Source organism: Ambystoma mexicanum, chromosome 2p, assembly GCF_040938575.1.
Source record: "Ambystoma mexicanum isolate Mex_15411 chromosome 2p, UKY_AmexF1_1, whole genome shotgun sequence".
Lineage (NCBI taxonomy): Eukaryota > Metazoa > Chordata > Amphibia > Caudata > Ambystomatidae > Ambystoma > Ambystoma mexicanum.
Window position 1 is genome coordinate 883,855,390 of NC_090923.1, and position 17,463 is coordinate 883,872,852.

Below are 17,463 nucleotides of genomic sequence, written 5' to 3' on the forward strand. Positions count from 1 at the left end.
AGAAGTTGCACAGAGTGCTGTGAACAGAGCTGGGTCCCAGGCCTGTGGAGATCAGCTCCAGACAATCAGGGAACAGAATTCCAGGGATGGCAGGCAGAGGGCAAGGGACAATGGTAATCCTGCAACAATGTAATAGACAGTTTCTTGGGGAATGGGCAGGCCAGCCACCCGACATGTGAGGGCCAATGAACCAAAATCAGTAGGTGCTATCCATAAGGGATACCACTCCGATCGCCCAACCAGAGAGACCGGCCCGTAGGTTTTTCAGGGAAGGGCCCATGTTGTGGTGCAGAAGTGCAATAAAATGGCCCGACACTCGGGAGCGGTGATTCTGGAAATGTGCAAAAGTCCTGTATGATTCCTGTCGGTTTGTGTAATAAACGACAGTTCTAACTTGCCCTTGGCCGAGTCCTTCATTTGTATTCTGGGGGAGGGTTGTTGGGCCCTGGGAGCAGAGACGGCGAGCTCGAAGTAACCCCCAGACCTCTGTCATACCTAAGCCAACAAACATGCTGCTTTGCTCTTAATACGAGTACAGAATTTCCAGCCAGCCCCTTTGTTGTACCCTCCCCCCGCTCGAATTCCTCCTTCACATAATAACACTCAAGTTGCCTTTGCTTTGCCCAAAAAAACCTGGTAAAACAAGCCATGCTCCTGTCAAAAGATGTTCATGCTCCTGTGCCCCTCTTCTGGCCCCATACACATATGCATACACTCACACACAGATTTACACATATACAGATGCACACACACATATACACACACATTCACCCACGAATCCCGCACCAATACAGTTTATCTGCCATTCACACAAGCACCCAGAACCTTCACACTGAACTGTCATTCACACGCGCACTAGCACCCATATACACCATTCCCACTGCATTCATTCATATGCGTGCACTTCCAGACATCCCCTCCATATAAACACACACAACATTACAAACTGCTTCGCGTGCATGCACACAAACATGCATACAAACCTTCACACCAACAAAACATTTTTTAGCTTGGATGGCAGAGACACCTATAATCTGAAACTATTGCATTAAGAGTTCAGATAGGGAGAAATGGCATATGAGATGGGGCACAAAGCTTGAAGTTGCCCACCCATTGACTGCCCATGGCTATGCCAATCCCTATGGCCATTCCCACCCAGTTCCTGCCCCTCCCCGCCCAAAAAAGCTCATCATAGGAACTCTTGTGCTCACTTTAATCAAGCGTTACCATCAAACTTTGAACTCAAAGTGCATGCCAGTGTTTTTTCAAAGCAGTCTTCTGATAGTAAATGACTTAATTGGAGCTGTAAACACAACTTCCCTCCAGCCCTACCCTATCTATGCCTCTGCAACTCACATGCTATTTCATTAATGCTAATTATTGGAGGTGTGAGCCACCTAAAAGGTGCACAGAGCGAATAAGCCTTTAACTTCATCATTTCAATATAGGGGGTCTATTGATCTTGCCTTGTCAGTAGTTTGTCCTCTGCCTCTGTTGGTTTTCTGCACCCACGCAAACTGCTCTCTGAGGTGGGAAAAATGACAGGTTCTTGCTGTTTGAGCGACAAAGCAGAGCGATGTCTGCTGCTTCACCCTCAAGCCCATGCCTGGCCGTGCCCATCTGTCTTTAAAAGCATTACAACTTTCCTGAAGTATAGTATGGAAAATCTGAATTAGAAGCCCATCTGTTAAAAGATACAAAAGGTAGCACACCATCAGCATTGATATTGTTATTTTATTTATATCGCCCTTGTACACAAGCATGATGCTAATCGTCCAATTAAGGCGGGAGAAACCCAATTTTCCAATTAAAAAGAGCGCTATATTTTAGTATCTCCTGCCTAACCGTAAAGCAATCCTATGGGAAAATGTAATTCTCCCGATTTCTGTGGTTAGTTCTCCCTCTCAGGTATTCCAGAGGGCTGGAATGTATGCATCAGATGACACCTACTGAAAGTGATTAGTTAGAGATCATGCCTCACTAAGTAGTATACTACTAGGCATGCTTAACTATTGTGCACGGAAACGCGTAACAGTTCAAAGCATCCAGGGGGTGGCTATGAAAGTACGGTACTGTCTTGTTACCTTGCGAGAAACGGACCATAGCAACGCCCTCGCTTACTATTCCTCACGTGACTGACATGTTCCGACGTGTCTGGCAAGTCACGAGCCTCACGTTGCCACTTTACCGCTTGTGCAAAGATGACGACGAGGTGAAGACAGCAAGTCGTAAGATAGCTTTGCGGCAGCATGCTGTTGAGCAGGGGCATTGCTCCCATACGAAGCAAATTTAAAAGAAGAACAATAAGGCCTGACCGGGCAGGGGGTATATCAGTGTATTTTGGGGATGAGACTGCTTCGTGGCAGAGAGCCGATGAACACGGGCATTCTTCTTCTATTAACAAGCAAATTTGCTTTACAGTATGTTTTAAAGCTGGCGCATGCTCGATTGTGATTTTAGTGGAGAGGGTCGACCTCGTTACGAAGCGAATTTGGTTTACATCAAGTCTTAAAGCTATCACATAGTAATCATTTTTGTGGAGAAGGGCGTTATTTTGGTGCATTTTGGGGAATTTGTTTTGTTTGTTATGTGCATCCGTTCGTATTCAGTATACCAGTTAAAAGAACGACAGATAGTAATTTTTTAGATTGTTTTCTCCTGCAGTGTGGCGATTTGAAGCATTTATCCTGCGCAGAGGAACACATTTGGGCAGTGAAGCATGGCAGACTGGTTGTGCTCTTGTTATATGCACATGATGTAGTTTCCCTTTTGTAATGTGTAGCAGAGAGGGCTATTCTTTTTTTGCAGTGACACATTTAGGTATTTACAGGGCAGTTTCTAGTCCATTTGGTGCCCAGGGCGAAACACTAAAATGCCCCCCCCATGCTCTGTATGCACACCAATACCAAACTACACTCCACGGTTCGAGGTGGCAAGTGAAGGATGGATCAGAGAGATAACCTGACGCCCAAGTTGGCAGAGGCCATGGGAAGCATTGGCACATGTGGACGAAGCAAGACACAAGGTACCATATTAGTGAAAAGGCAGCCTCATTTATGAGTCATACATATGTACAGTGTAGATCCTCAGGTGGTCTCATGGTGACAGTGGTGTGTGTGTTCGTGGAAATAATGTATGTGGTGTGGTGGAGATAGGTGTGCTGGTGAGGACTTGTTCATTGTTTTGATTGTGGTGTGCGTTTGGACTCAGTACAATGTATGGCAGGTGGGGTGTGGTGTAGAAAGGGTATTGTAGATGTAGATGGGTGTAATTGTGATGTACACGCAAGTAGGTATATGTGCATGGGTCATGTGTGGAGGGTGTGGCGGGAATAAGATGCTGGTGGGGAAGGGTATTATAGCTGTGTGCATGAGAGATTCTTTAGGTGTGGGTGTAAAAGAGGAGTGTTGGTGCTAGGAACGAGGATCTGATGTGTACATAAAAGGTGTGTTAGTGTGGCAAGACTGCTTTAGGGAAGTCTGACTCTTGGAGGGGCGGCTGTACTTGGGTGGTTTTTATTTGTGTGTATGGGAGGTGTGTGCGTGGTGTGGATGACATGTGGTCTTTTTTTTGGGAGGTGTCTGTATATAGAAGGTTGGGAGTCGTGTGTGTCTAGAGGTATGTATATAGGGGAACAGATGGAATGTGAGCATGCTGTTGGGAGTGCAGCATGTTTGTGAGGCATGTACAATTGTTATGGTGTCTGGTGTGTGTACATGGTTCAGTAGGCATAACGTGTTGGTGTGTGTTGTATATGAATTATGTGAGACTGTCGTGGAGCTCAAGGTATTTCTGTGTGTTGGTATTTGAGGTGTGTGTATATGTGTGGGTACACACAAGCATGTGTGTGTGTGTTGCTGGGCTCTTGAAAACAGCATTCACAATGAAATCTGTGTAAGAACTGAGTCTTGAAAAGGGCACCTTACACCCACATTTGGTGATCAGGCATGGGGCACAACGCTCTGGTATCCCAAGTCAAAAAGGAAGATCTTCCTGGAATCATTCTTGAGTCATCAGGTGACTCCATCCTAGAGTCATCCATGGCTAGTCCAGGGAGATCATTCGAAACCATCCTTAAGTATGTTTATAGGCTGAAATATTCAAATGAGATGACTATCTAGAGTTATCACAGAAACTACTCCAAGAGGAGTTCTGATTACTTCCAGTGGTGATCTTGTGTTACTCCAGGATGACCCCCCATGACAACTTCAGGATGGTGTGGATTACTCCAGGATGACTTCATGGCAACTTCAGGGATGGGTGGGGATTACTCCAGGATGGCCCCAAGACAACTTCAGGGATGGGTGGGGATTAGCCCAGGATGACACCATGACAACTTCAGGATAGGTGGGGGATTACTCCAGGATGACCCTGTGACAACTTTAGGATGGGTTTGAAACTGTGAACGATTATTGCAGACAACTTCAGGAGGATGTTGCTTTCAAGCGATTTAGGAAAAGGGTTTTGATTCCTTGTGTGTAAAATGGGTGGTATTATTATAGGGTTAGATTTATGGCTAGTGTACTGGAAAACATGGAATTTGCAGCCGTTACCTGCCATCTTTGCTAGAGCACTCAAATGTCATTAACTAAGGTTTGCTGATATAGTATACAAAACTACAAATCCACCCCACAATGTCATGAACCAGCTTCTAAACTCATTTCATATCTCGCCTCTAGCTAACATGGCATCACACCCAATAAACTCCCACAATTACAAATCACTGCACTAAAATAAACACTTTGTGACCTAAACAGAATCCGTTAAAGGTCTAAATGCATGGCAAGACTGTCAATCACTTCACCCAATATCATTATGAGCAGCTACAAATTAGTTCGACCTTTCACCACACCCAAGAAAACATTAGCTAACCCCCAACAAAAATCCAATAGCACAAAAACATGTACCATTTACAAGTTGGCACCAACCTACAAATTCACCAGATCAACTATAATAGTCCTGCACACAATAGCACTTGCATCTTCGGTTTCACAGAGCAGCATGTGAGCTACAATTACATCGTAGATTAGTAGCAGTGGCTGACGTAGCAACCAAACTCTGTTCTGGGGATGTTCCAATTCCATTGTTTTTTTAAAAACCGTAATCTGAAAGATTGCACAGGTGTGTGGTAACGTGTAGGTGTCACTTCATGGTCCAAACAGGCATGACCGTCATACTGTAACAAGAACACACTGTTAAGAAGACGTGGTGATAGAGTTGAGCTTGTCAAATTAGATCGGTCCGACAAAACATTTGTAGAAGACAATTGACGGGTATAGTCCAATATTTAGCAGTTGTTGCACAGCTACATCTCTGGGAACTGCAACATTACACAGACATCTGCCGAATTAATGCTGTGTCTATCAATTGTCCAGGTGAAGTAAGAGGCAGGTTCTGAGGAAAGAATGTAGGAGGAATGAAGAGCACTAGCCATCCCTGCCAAAAAGGTTTGAGCTTTTGTGAACAGCCATTAATACATTTTGGAATAGTCAGTTTTCACCCATCAGCTTTTACAATATAATTCTCTTGTTTTTCCAGATTCCACCAGTCGCTGCTTTTTCTCCTCTACCTTCCTTTTTAAAGCCTCAGTTATAGCTTTTTGTTATTTCATCAAATGTTTCCTGTGTCTTAACACTGTTTCTTGGCTGCGGGTATGAAAAAGGCAAGTTGAAACTTCATAATGCGACTACCAATACAACAAACATTTTGCCTGAGCTGTACACTGGGGTGACTCCCCCCCTTAAGCGTGACCCTATCCGCCCTCTTGAAGTTTTGCTTATTCTTGCTCTCCATGGCGCTTTGCCTGCCTCCCTCTCTCCCCATGCAGCTACCCACAACTCAGTGTAGCTGCACACATAAAAGTGTGTATGGGTACATAACCTTGAGAGTAAGCCGTGACCACTATAATTTATAAATAGTGGCGAGCTGCGTCACCAATACCACAAGGTCTACGCATAAAGACCTTGAATGACTAAGACAGAAAACTGATTGGTATTTGCGAATTGCGCTCTCCCTTGGACATCCTAGATTAGTTCCCCAACCCGTGGACTACATTTTCAGGATTGCATCTAAGGTAAAAAAAAATCAAAAAAGATAGTTTAGGAATTTCGATTTGGGGAACCAATCCAGGATGTCCAAGCACCACTAAAGACTTTTAGCACAACGCGCCGGCCATTGACAGGTCTCTCGGGACTCAACCCTTTAATCATCAAGTACTATCAGAAAATTGTTTCAAGATATTTTCACAATCAACTTCCAAGCCTGGTCACCATAGCAAGTGTTCAATTTCAAGGCCTTGAAGACGGCCAAGGTCGAAACATGTGTTGGCGGACTTTATGGGAATAAATTCACCTACAGATAAATACCCTAATGATATTGTTTTACTTTCATTCTAAAAGACTGTATACCTAACTTTAAGGAGGTAGAGTGTGATTCGCCAATAGCAATCCATTCTCTGTCCTAGCTGCACACATACTCTGACCTGGACTACGGTCCCCGAGGGCGTGAAACCCATAGCGCTTTGCCAATAACATAAGAGAAATCAGTAGACCATCTATAGTTACTCCAGAGGAAAGAGATGCTGTACATGAAGTAGGCATTGATCTGTATGTGTGAATAAGGGGAACGACTCTGCATAGGGACGTCAGATGTACCCTCCTCAAACTTCAAAGAGATGAACAAAAAAAAAAAATACAAATACATTGCTAGAAAAGCAGGACTCCTTGAAATCCTTTTCTTCACGTATTTCTCTTCTACTTTCATTGATACCCTCTATCAGAAATGTCCAATTAACTTCACCAGGAATTGCAAAGGCCCAAATTCCCCATCCTTTCAAATGCACAGAGAATTGTCTGAATCAAAGAATGCCATGATGATTTGAGGTATTGTCTAAAAGAAGAAATAAAATATGTAAATTTAGTATGTGCCAAGTATTTGTGAATCGGGTCTGTACCCAAAACTATTAATTTATAGTGGGCTTGCTATAGATGTTCCTGCCTGATGTGTCCCGATTTATGAGTGAAGCGTCTCTTGGTGCTTGGTTAACATCCTCCAAGACTTCCACCCATTGTGGCTTTAACTAGTTGCATCTGTTCGCAAATTTAGAGGCGTGTTCTCTGGAGAGGCAATACGTTCTTAACTGCAGAGCTCTTGAACCTAAAATGCTGCAATCATTTTGTGTGTGTCCTTTAAAAGACGAACACATGTTTCATTTTCTTAAATGTAAATATCAACCACAGAGAGTCCCACCTTGCAGACAGCAACATGTACAAGAAATAGGAGGGTATGCAGTGACAGAACCCATGACCAAAGTGATCTTTACTGGCGAACAAAAAGAAAATATTACACCTTAGCAGGAAGGCATTTGCTAATATGAGCCAGGCACTATCCTCCAGAAGTGTTAGAAGTCTCACCACCCCCGCTAATGTGCAATAAATTATGCACTACAGCTGAACTAGTGCAGCGCTCTCAGCAGTGGAAAAATCCTGCAAAAAAGTAAACCAAGCCATGGGTTAACTTTGCAGAGGCATGGTTTCTCACACATGCACCACAGCTGGATACATGTAGATGACCTATTAGGTAGAGGGTCGGGTGCACCTATCTGAGGAAGGCATGGACTGTTTGTGTGGAACATTGTGGGGGCATTGGAGCAGCAACAGCATTAAAGCCAGAGAGGGGCAGCCAGTAGGAGCATTTATCCCCTACTTGGCAATGGTTTGAAAGCAATCAGCCTGATCCGTAGAACAGTCATTGTGTGGAACAGGGAATGAGTCGCCCCACCCACGAAAAGGGGGCGTCTGTATGCTGAACAGCTAGGGCGTCGTATGGCAGAGGCCTTCAAACTGGGGGGCTCGAAGGATGTCAGTTGATGGGGGGCTTGAAGAATTATGGTGACTTTATAACAGCAAATATAAGAATTTGTGGCGGGGGGCAGAAATTATTTTACTCAATGGGGGCTCAGCATAAAAAGGCTTGAAGACCACTGCCATAACCTTTTAACTGCCATGGGTTTTCCCCCCCAGTGCCAAGGCTTTTTTTGGTGATTTTGGTATTTCATCATTCAATGCCTTGTAACATTTTCTGTGTCATAGGGAATAAAGTGACCTCCCACTTTCAAATAGCAAAGCAATTCACAGCGCTCCTTTCACGCCCAGGTCAGAAAACTCCTGATACCGCACCAGTCCCAATACACAAGGCTGCTGAAAAATCCAGACAAGCAAGAAAATAGCTCAACATCATCTAACGAGAATGTACTGGTGCCATCATTAGATAAAAAGAAAAAGCATTCACCCCAGAAACAATGATCAAAAAAGATATTTTCAAAATTAATGACAGGGATCATTATCCCTAGCAAGCATTCAATAAAGTTTACAGGCAAACTATCTTCAATTAACTGCTGAGGTCAAGTGGTTGAAAAAAAACGCACTGAAGGGGCAATAAAATCCTTCTGGGAACCTCATCAACCTATATAGAGAATGTGACATAAGTATAACTAGAATATGCAGTAATCCAGAGTCCCTGAAACTTGCATTTGTTTATATTCATGTAGCGATTTCCCCAAAGTGTTGAACAAACTAAACATAGATGGAGTAGAGCATGAGTCATGATGGGAATTAGAACACGGTCACCTGCGCATAAAGTCTGGCACAACTAGCCCTACTGTGAACCGAAAAGGCAATGGAAAACGGGGATGAACAAGCCATCTATTTGCCCTTTAAAATAAATGGCGTAAAAAGCTCTGCCTCGCGGGTATAGCCTCCGTAACTTCCAGCAGTGAAAAAATAATATTCGAAAGCATTACAATATAAAATGAGTCTTTGAATGCCCGACAGTTCGCTTTTTATGGTGGGCAGCTTTACAGAACCTCTTTAGGGGTGCTTTGACCTTGAACTTCAGAGTACCTGCCCTGTACACTTTTCACATTACACAAATCTCAACAATCTTCCCCAGCTTGAAACCGGGGGGGGGGGGGGGGGGGCAGGTCAAATTCAGTTGCTGGACCATTAATGGATGCCACTTTTTTTGTTGGCTGCTGGTGTTCAATGGCTTCAGTGAAAGCAATGTTCAGGTTGCAAGCATTGTTGAGAGAAATAAATAGACGGGGGTATCTGTCCACTGTTGGTTAGAGGAGTCTTTTTCTCTCCCTTCTTCATGAGAGCTTAGATGGCCAATAGCTGCAACCATTCTCTGTGTGCAGAATAACAGAAAATCTCAGCCCAAAGCACCCTGTGCCACCAGAAGGAGGAACGCAGGAATCAAAGAACTAGTTCATCAGGGCGTTTCAACCATGCCCAGCCTGAGACTACACCTGGCGGTGTGTGCAGCACACCCTGTACCAAACAGCGGCTCAAACAGTCTGCCACACACTTCAAAACCTAGCCAGCATTCATGCTAGCCAAACAAAACGTTGCCACTTGGCACCCTGCTTCAGAATTAAGCAATATTAAAGATGCTGCAAAAGTCACACACGCTTCCCACAAGCCACACATCAACAATCCCCACACAAGGGAAATCTATGCCAGCGGGTGTCTGTGTACTGGCATGCAGCTGTCTGGGCAACTTATTGAAAATTACAAGTATTGTGCTCTCTATATACAAGAGACACATTCTCACAGGGGCTATGCGACACTGCAATGTTCTTAAGCAGACGACAGAGTCAAATCTTGAGTATCGCTGGGTCCGTGCAACTCTTTCCTTCACAGTAAAGGACCGGAATGATTTCGCTCCTACCCACTGACAGTTCGGTCATGTGTACGAGCTGTATATGCACCGTACCGGACACATAGCAACGTCGCACACAGGGGCACAGCAAGCACGTGGATAATTGACCACTTTAAAGCAACCAGGGATTTTGCAAAGGTTTTAGTACATTAAGCTTCTACCGTTTAAGCCCACACGTGCACTGTCCCCTAGGGACCAGGGAGGATAAGTGCTCATCCAAACTAGCAATCAACATATAGCGATGCCAGCAAGATAGCAATTAGGTTTTTTGCTTTTTTACATTTTCTTGATAACAAGGTAGTCACTCTACAGGCAGTGGTCTTCAAACGTGTTTGACCCCCAAGCCCTCCCTAAGAAAAAAGTACCTGACTTGGGCCCCTCTATCCACATGGACTCCAAAATGTTTATCTGGTGTAGAATGGTGCCAAATGGAGGTGTGGGTGCCAAACAACATTCTTTCAAAATCACTGCTTGCGATAACTCAAATTAGAGGGCAAATATTTGTAAACGCAGCATTCTGATTTTTTTTTTGCTACAGGGGATGTGGCTAGAAGTAGCGTTGGATATTTATTTCCTACAGTAATTTAGGACATACTAAGTACAAAAACTGGATTACTATGAATGCAGACACTTGCAAGTTGGACAGTGGCATACTGGAGAGCTTGTGTGAATGGTGGGCCTGCCTTTCAGCAACCAGCCATCACTATTGGGTTACATTTTTGCAATAGCCAACCACAGGTTTACTTCCAGCTTTGCCGATATTTAGTCTTTAGGGCTGCAAAAGTTGAAAATCCAATCTTGCAAAGATACGAGGTGCTGAAAGGTAACAGTACATTGACTGCATTTGGATAAAAGGAGGAAACTGCATTTTGCCAAAATCCACCCAAGGACAATTTTTTGAATTGACTCTCCAGTAGGCGGTCCCTTTGAAGTTCCATTAGTTCCTCCTGGGGGTATATTGGGAGGTGGGCGGGCCCCTACGTCCGATAGGAAAGGCTGAACCACTCAGTCATTGATGCTACAATTGTCCTCTGCAAAGTACTTATGAGAGTGGTTCTGAGATGGTTTCCCATTAGTTCAGCAACACATGAAAAGATCATACTCCACCTCCTCAAGAGCATCTGCTAATAATGAAATGCATCGGAATGCAGACATTAACCCTCCTCCTCCAACGCTCCAACTTCTTCTTGAATGCTGACATTTTTGCATTCATAGCCAATGATGTGGATTCTTTTCTGTGCCATCCAGTGAGAGGTTTAGAAAATGTAGCTTTTCAAAGAGGTCACACAGAGACTCTTCTTTCATCTGGTCTAAACCCAGGAGAAAGCGTCTCACTTTGTTCCAGAGTTGCTTAACACAATTTAAAACCTTCCCTCCTGGAGAACAAACTGACCTCTGTGTGAAACAAAGCATCATGTTCAGCTCCCATTTCTGCACATAATGTGGCAAACAGGTGGGCACTTGTGCGGTGCATCTTAATAAAATGCACAATCTTTACAAAAGAAGTCAGCACCTCTGAGAGTCCATTCCGCATATTGCGCACAGGCACAGCTTCCCGGGGATCACGCAGTGTGTGTGTCCATAATATATGTGGAACTACTATCAACACTTTTGCTTTTAACCCAGTTCTCACACCAGACATTGAAGGAGCACCATCCAAGCAAATACCAACACACGCATCCCACTTTAGGCAGTGGGAACTATAGATGCAGTTGCTCTGCCCTGAATTGGTTTACAAAATATTTCAAGCATGTTATCAATTCTGTACTGATAGAAGAGGACAGGTCAGTGATGCGGCGGAAAATTGTGGTGTCAGACAAAGATACTTTTGCATTTCTCTGCTGCACCGTCACTAAGCATTACCCGGTTGACAGTGAGAATTTTTGCCAGAATTACTCTCGGCATCTGTAAAGGACTTTTTACCCCCAGATAATGTGGTAAGAAGCTTCCAAAGCATTTGCAGGTACTGAGGCCACATTTTAACAGTGGGCCTCATTACGAGTCAGCCGGTCCGGAAAGAACGGTGGTGGTAAATCTGCCACCACCGTTCTTTCCAGACCGGCTGATCTCGAGTTCTGCAGGCGGGAGGTGTCACTCCCGCCAGGTCTGACCTGGCGGGTTTAACACCACTCGCCTGCAGGCGGACATGGAAACACCGGCTCTGTCATAGACAGAGCCGGTGTTTCCATGGTTCCCATCCCCATGGAGTCCTATGGGACTCTATGGGAATGGGGACTTACAGAATTCCACCTCCGGAATTCCCGGGTCACCGGGGTTGTAATGCCCCGGTAATTCCGGGAATCAAGGAGGCAGAATGGTAATACGAGTCCGGCGTTAACCTGCCAGTTTTTCCGGCTCGGTTACCGCCGGACTCTTAATGAGGCCCAGTGTCTTTTGCTTGTTGTATGCCTTGTAGCTGCCGTACAAACAAATCCCTGGTCTTTTTTGCTACGGTTTTGTTTCCAAATGCGGTTAAATGTTGGCTTCAGGCTTGCTGATGTAGCGCCACAAACCACGCACTGCAGCTTAACTTGTCAGCAACTGCGATCCATGTGAACCCAAAATGCAAAAAAAGACATATTTCCATGTCTTTGCATTTCTAGTGTCGGTTTCCACCTCTCCTTCCGCTTTTCGTTTGAGATTCCAGCCATCTTTGGGCACTAGGAAACTATCCACATATGTGTTATTTCTGCATTTTAAAGCCCGAACACAAAAAAAAAAAAAAAAGACTGATTTACCGGCCGTTTTTGTATTGACTTTAAAGTGCGGAATTCACATACTGCCCCCCTCCTTCCCCACCCGCTCATTAACTCGTCAATCAGGGGGGGGGGGGGGGACACCCGAACCCCCAATTTTCCTCCCCCAACACACGCATCTTACCCACATGCGCACACACAGTCCAAAACACACCTCTGCCTCCTGAGACGACTCTGCTGGGTCTCACAGCACCCGTCAGCCCCTGCGCGCACTCATGTGTGACAGGGGTTTGACAAGTGTGATCGTTTCATTTAGAAAGACTGCTCTGAGCAGTCACAGACCGGTCTTTCTAAATCGACCCACCACCCCAATTGGTACAGTGGAAAAGATGTTTTCACTTAGTACCAATGATCCATCTAAAAAAGGAGCCCGACTCTGAAAACATTGCAAACCCCCCATGTTAATTTAAGTCCCGTTATTTTTTTAAAACCATTTAAAGTCTTCAAAAATTTGGGGGGCGCTGTTGCGCGCGAGACGGAATGGTCGCACTCGCGTGAGCTCCTGCGACGACCAAGGCCTGGAAGCCAATACGATGAATAATTCGACTTGGTTCGCATGAAAAACGCGAATAACTTATAAAGCAACACCTCATCCAACTGCAAGCGAAGTCCCGTGAAGAAACTCGCTCAATTGACAGAACCGCGCCGTGAGAAAGATCATACGGCTCAGAGCGCTGCTGGAAGAGGGGAGGAGCCCGGCGACGGCAGCGCGGGCTGCCGGGGACGCGGAGGAGGCACAGCGGGCCGGGTGGGGGGGCGCGGGTGCTCCGGAGTCCATCGAGCGCCTGCTGGCCTTCCCCCTCCCACCCCCGCCTGGGCACGAGACGAACCGGAGGATCGAAGACAGGGCCGCGGCCCGCAAGGTAGGAGGGCGCGGGTGCCAGGCTGGACTGCTGCTCCCGGGGCGCGTGGGAAGTCTGCATCGAGGGATTGGGCCTCCCCGCACTAACGCGCATCTGGGGGCTCCGAGGAACCCGTTTGGAGGGCCGGCGGGGAGCTCTCCCTTCCCACCCGCGCGTCCCTCCATACCACATCCCTTCAATAAACGTGGACACTCGGCGATGAAAGGCCCCCCCGTCCCCCAAAGGGACATCCCACGGCTGGCTCGAGTGTAGTCGCTCGACAACTGGGCACAGACACGAAGGCACATTTGGAGGGGGCTGGTGGGCAGTGGCCCTTGGAGGCGGTGGTCATTGAGGGCGGCGGGCATGCGGCGCTCTGGAAGTCACTGGCGGTGGGGGAGTACTGCAACAGCCAGCAGCCTCACGTGCAGGATAAGGGCCGACTACTCCGATGTGGCTCACCACTATCACAGACATCACACCCCAACACGCTGAGAGGATACGGAAGAACTTGGGGCCAGAGGAGTTGTGGAGCTGATGGGAGTGCTCCCTGTTGCGGGCTAGCGTGGTCACAGCGGACACATAGGCCCAGTACCGGAGGACAAAGCAACTAATAGGTGGGGTAGCAGGAACTGGAACGTGCTCTCAGGCCACGGCGCTAGCATTAATCAGCCTGGAGGAAATACCACAAGCTCCACACATAAGCGGGTTGAGGACAGTCACCGGACCCTCGTGAGGGGGGGGGTGAGGAGTAGACTCCGTACAGACAATGCCCAATCGTCCTGGTCAAAAGAAAGGGAAGGGATCCATTGAAAGATTCACGAAAGCACTCTATAAAGGAGCACAACCCTTGATGTTTGAAGACGGGCCTCCACGAGAACAACCGGCGGCGCAAGCGGCCATGATGGATCCGCAAGCGGTCTTCCAAGCTATGCAGCAGGGGTTTGCCGCACTCAATGTCAAATTGGATGGTATAACAGCTGAGGTTACATCCATTAAAACCAAGCTAGACAAGACAACAGCACGCATTACAGAGGCAGAGACAAGAATTTCCGGAGCAGAAGACGCACTTGAGGCGTTGAAGACCACGGTGTCTACAATGGCGATTGAACTGGGAACAGTGAAATCTAAGTGTGAGGATTTGGAGGCCAGGTCTCGGCGGAACAATATCCGCATTATCAGGGTTCCAGAGGAAGCTCTAAAGGGGTCAATGGAGAAGGCGGTGGAAGACCTCCTCCGTAACCTACTGGGGGACCCTGGCTGGTCGGCAATGTTCATCGTGGAGAGGGCACACAGATCACTGGCACCCAAACCGAAACCTGGGGCATATCCCAGGCCTATTGTCGCACGCCTGCTCAACTACAGAGACAGAGATCTGATATTGAGAACTGCCAGGGAGAAACAGGAATTAAGATGGGAGGCCAACATAATCCGCATCTTCCCAGACTTCACTATGGCGGTACAGCAGGAAAGGAAACTGTTCACGGGTGTAAAGAAGCTACTACGCGAACGACAAGTAAAATACGCCATGCTCTATCCGGCAAGGCTTAAAATACAGCACCAAAACAAGACATACTTCTTTACGTTCCCTGAGGAGGCGGCAAACTTTGTCGAGACACACATCCCTGCCCCTGCCGGGAGGCCTGGAAACGAGGAAGACTCATGAAACGTACGGGAGACTAAATGCTACTATGGTGCTGATTCAGAAAGGACTGCAAACAGCTAAGGCCCCCTACCGGGTGGCCCACATGTGGGACGATTAAGACTAAACTGAACTATCACATATGCTAGCTCCACCCACATGTGCTGACATGTATGAGAGTAACAACTGAGAACCAGTCATATTGGAAACGACGATGAGAGGTCCGGGCAATGGTGGTCGCTACAGCCCCCCCTGTAGCAGGTGCACGTTAAATGTTGGGAGGAGGGAGGGTGGGATCAATAAGCATAGTTAAAGTTCGGGGAACTATGAGGGAGGGGGGAGGGAATGGGCAGATGGTTTGGGATACTAGTTATGAAAAAGTTGAGGTTAAACTGAAAAGCGCACAAGCCTTCGACACTACAACTATTGAATACACAGTTGGGCTACACATCCAAAGAAATGGTCATAATCAATGGTTAGATAATGGCTAGACCAGACACTGGCGGCTTGAAAATATTGAGCTGGAATGTACGCGGTTTGGGTATACACATGAAGAAGAGAAAGATAATAGCATACATAAACAGGCTAGGCCCCAAAATGGTTTTCCTTCAGGAAACACATCTAGGGCCCCAACTAACTGGACATTTAATCCCGAGTTGGGGGCCTCATCAATATTTTACAACCTACTCGAGAAGGGCGAGGGGGGTGGCGATCCTTATTCATAAATCACTTCAATTCAACTGTATACATTCCGAAATAGACCCTGAAGGCAGATACATATTACTACATGGAACCCTTAGTGGCAGCGAAATGGTCCTCCTCAATGTGTATGGGCCGAACATAGATGACCCAGAATTTTATGCTGGAATATTCGAGAAATTGGCAAACCACCCGACGGCCCATTTAATTTGCGGGGGGGATTTCAACACCATCCTTGATGTAAACCTAGATCGCACGTCAACAAGGTCTAGGACACTCACCAAGGCGGCACAGAAAATACATCTTCACATGTCTGACCTCAACCTGAAAGATGCGTGGAGAGCGCTAAATCCGTCCAAAAGGGAATACACATTCTACTCCTCAGTACATGACATGCACTCAAGAATAGACTTATGGCTGATTGACAATGAGTTGCTGGGTTGGGTTACAGATACACATATTTACCCCAGGACGTACTCCGATCACTCCCCAATACAGCTAACAATAAAGGCTCCCGGAATCAGGGCATGTAAACCACCATGGAGGTTCAAGCCGCTGGCTCTCCAAGATCTCGTCTATAGAAATGCAATGGCTAGTAAAATACAGGAATATTTTGAGATCAATGAGGGAACGGTGTCTAGTCCAGCAATACTGTGGCAGGCGTTCAAGGTTTGCATCAGAGGCAGCTCTATAGCTGTTGAATGCGGAGTCCTGAGGGACATTAGGGGCAGACTGTCACGACTAGAAACACAGATAGCTGCCTTGCAAACTCAATATGCACATTCCCCCTCAGCGAAAACAAGCGCTGATATTAAAACCAGACTGGATGAATTCAAAGAAGCAGCGGACCAGGAGATCCGCTATTTCGACAAACCAGTGGCTGCACGAAGGTATGGGGAGGGTGAAAGACCAGGGAGGCTGCTGGCGAGAATGGTAAGGGGTGAGAGAGGCATGACAACGATACCGTGCGTACATCTGCCGGATGGCACAGTGACCACTGTCGATCTTAAGGTGAAGAAGGTATTTTATGACTTCTATAAGAAACTCTACTCCCCTCAATGTGACAGTACTGATGAGGAGATAGACACCTACCTATCCCAAATTCCGACAACGCTTCTGGCTGACGCCACCAAGGAGTCCCTCGAGACCCCGATCACAAAGGCAGAGATTGCCGAAGCGATAAAAGCGCTGCCCAACGGGAAAGCCCCAGGCACAGACGGTTTGGGAGCAGAATTCTACAAAGAATTCAGCGATCTCCTTGTGCCCAGGCTATACACTGTGTTGATGGAGGCCTTGAATAAAGGGGAACTCCCTGAAACAACAAGGGAAGCAGTGATCACACTATTGCTTAAGCAGGGGAAACCACCTGAGGAATGTGGCTCGTACAGGCCGTTGTCACTAATAAACACAGATGCGAAGATTTTCGCTAAAATGCTGGCAACCAGATTATCATCGTTAATGCCATACATGGTACACGACGATCAGGCAGGGTTTATTATGGGCAGATCCACAGCAACCAACATCAGACGATGCCACAAGATTCTAGCAACAATATCCCCAGAGACCCAAGGAGTAGCGGTCTCACTAGATATGCAAAAGGCGTTCGATACGGTTTATTGGCCCTTTTTATTTGGGGTGATACGCAACTATGGCTTTGGCCCCAATATCATGAGGTGGATTCACGTCTTATACGCTCACCCCTATGCCAGGATCAGAATCAATGGCGCTTTAACGGAAGTCCTGGAACTGTTGGGAGGCACTCGACAGGGTTGCCCCCTGTCGCGAATTACTGTTCGCCCTAGTG

At 46.6% G+C, this 17,463-nt stretch overlaps 1 protein-coding gene across 4 annotated transcripts in view; it reads right to left on the bottom strand.

Moving 5' to 3' along the window:
- Nucleotides 1-17,463, bottom strand: part of FKRP (fukutin related protein) — a 136,245-nt gene that overhangs the window by 111,694 nt on the left and 7,088 nt on the right. The window contains exon 3 of one of the 4 annotated variants that reach the window (XR_011302046.1): nt 6,686-6,888. The exons of the other annotated variants lie outside the window; for them this stretch is intronic. The gene's annotated coding sequence lies outside the window, so the exon portion shown is untranslated. Of the gene's footprint in view, nt 1-6,685; nt 6,889-17,463 lie in introns of those variants that run through there. 4 annotated transcript variants of the gene reach the window in all.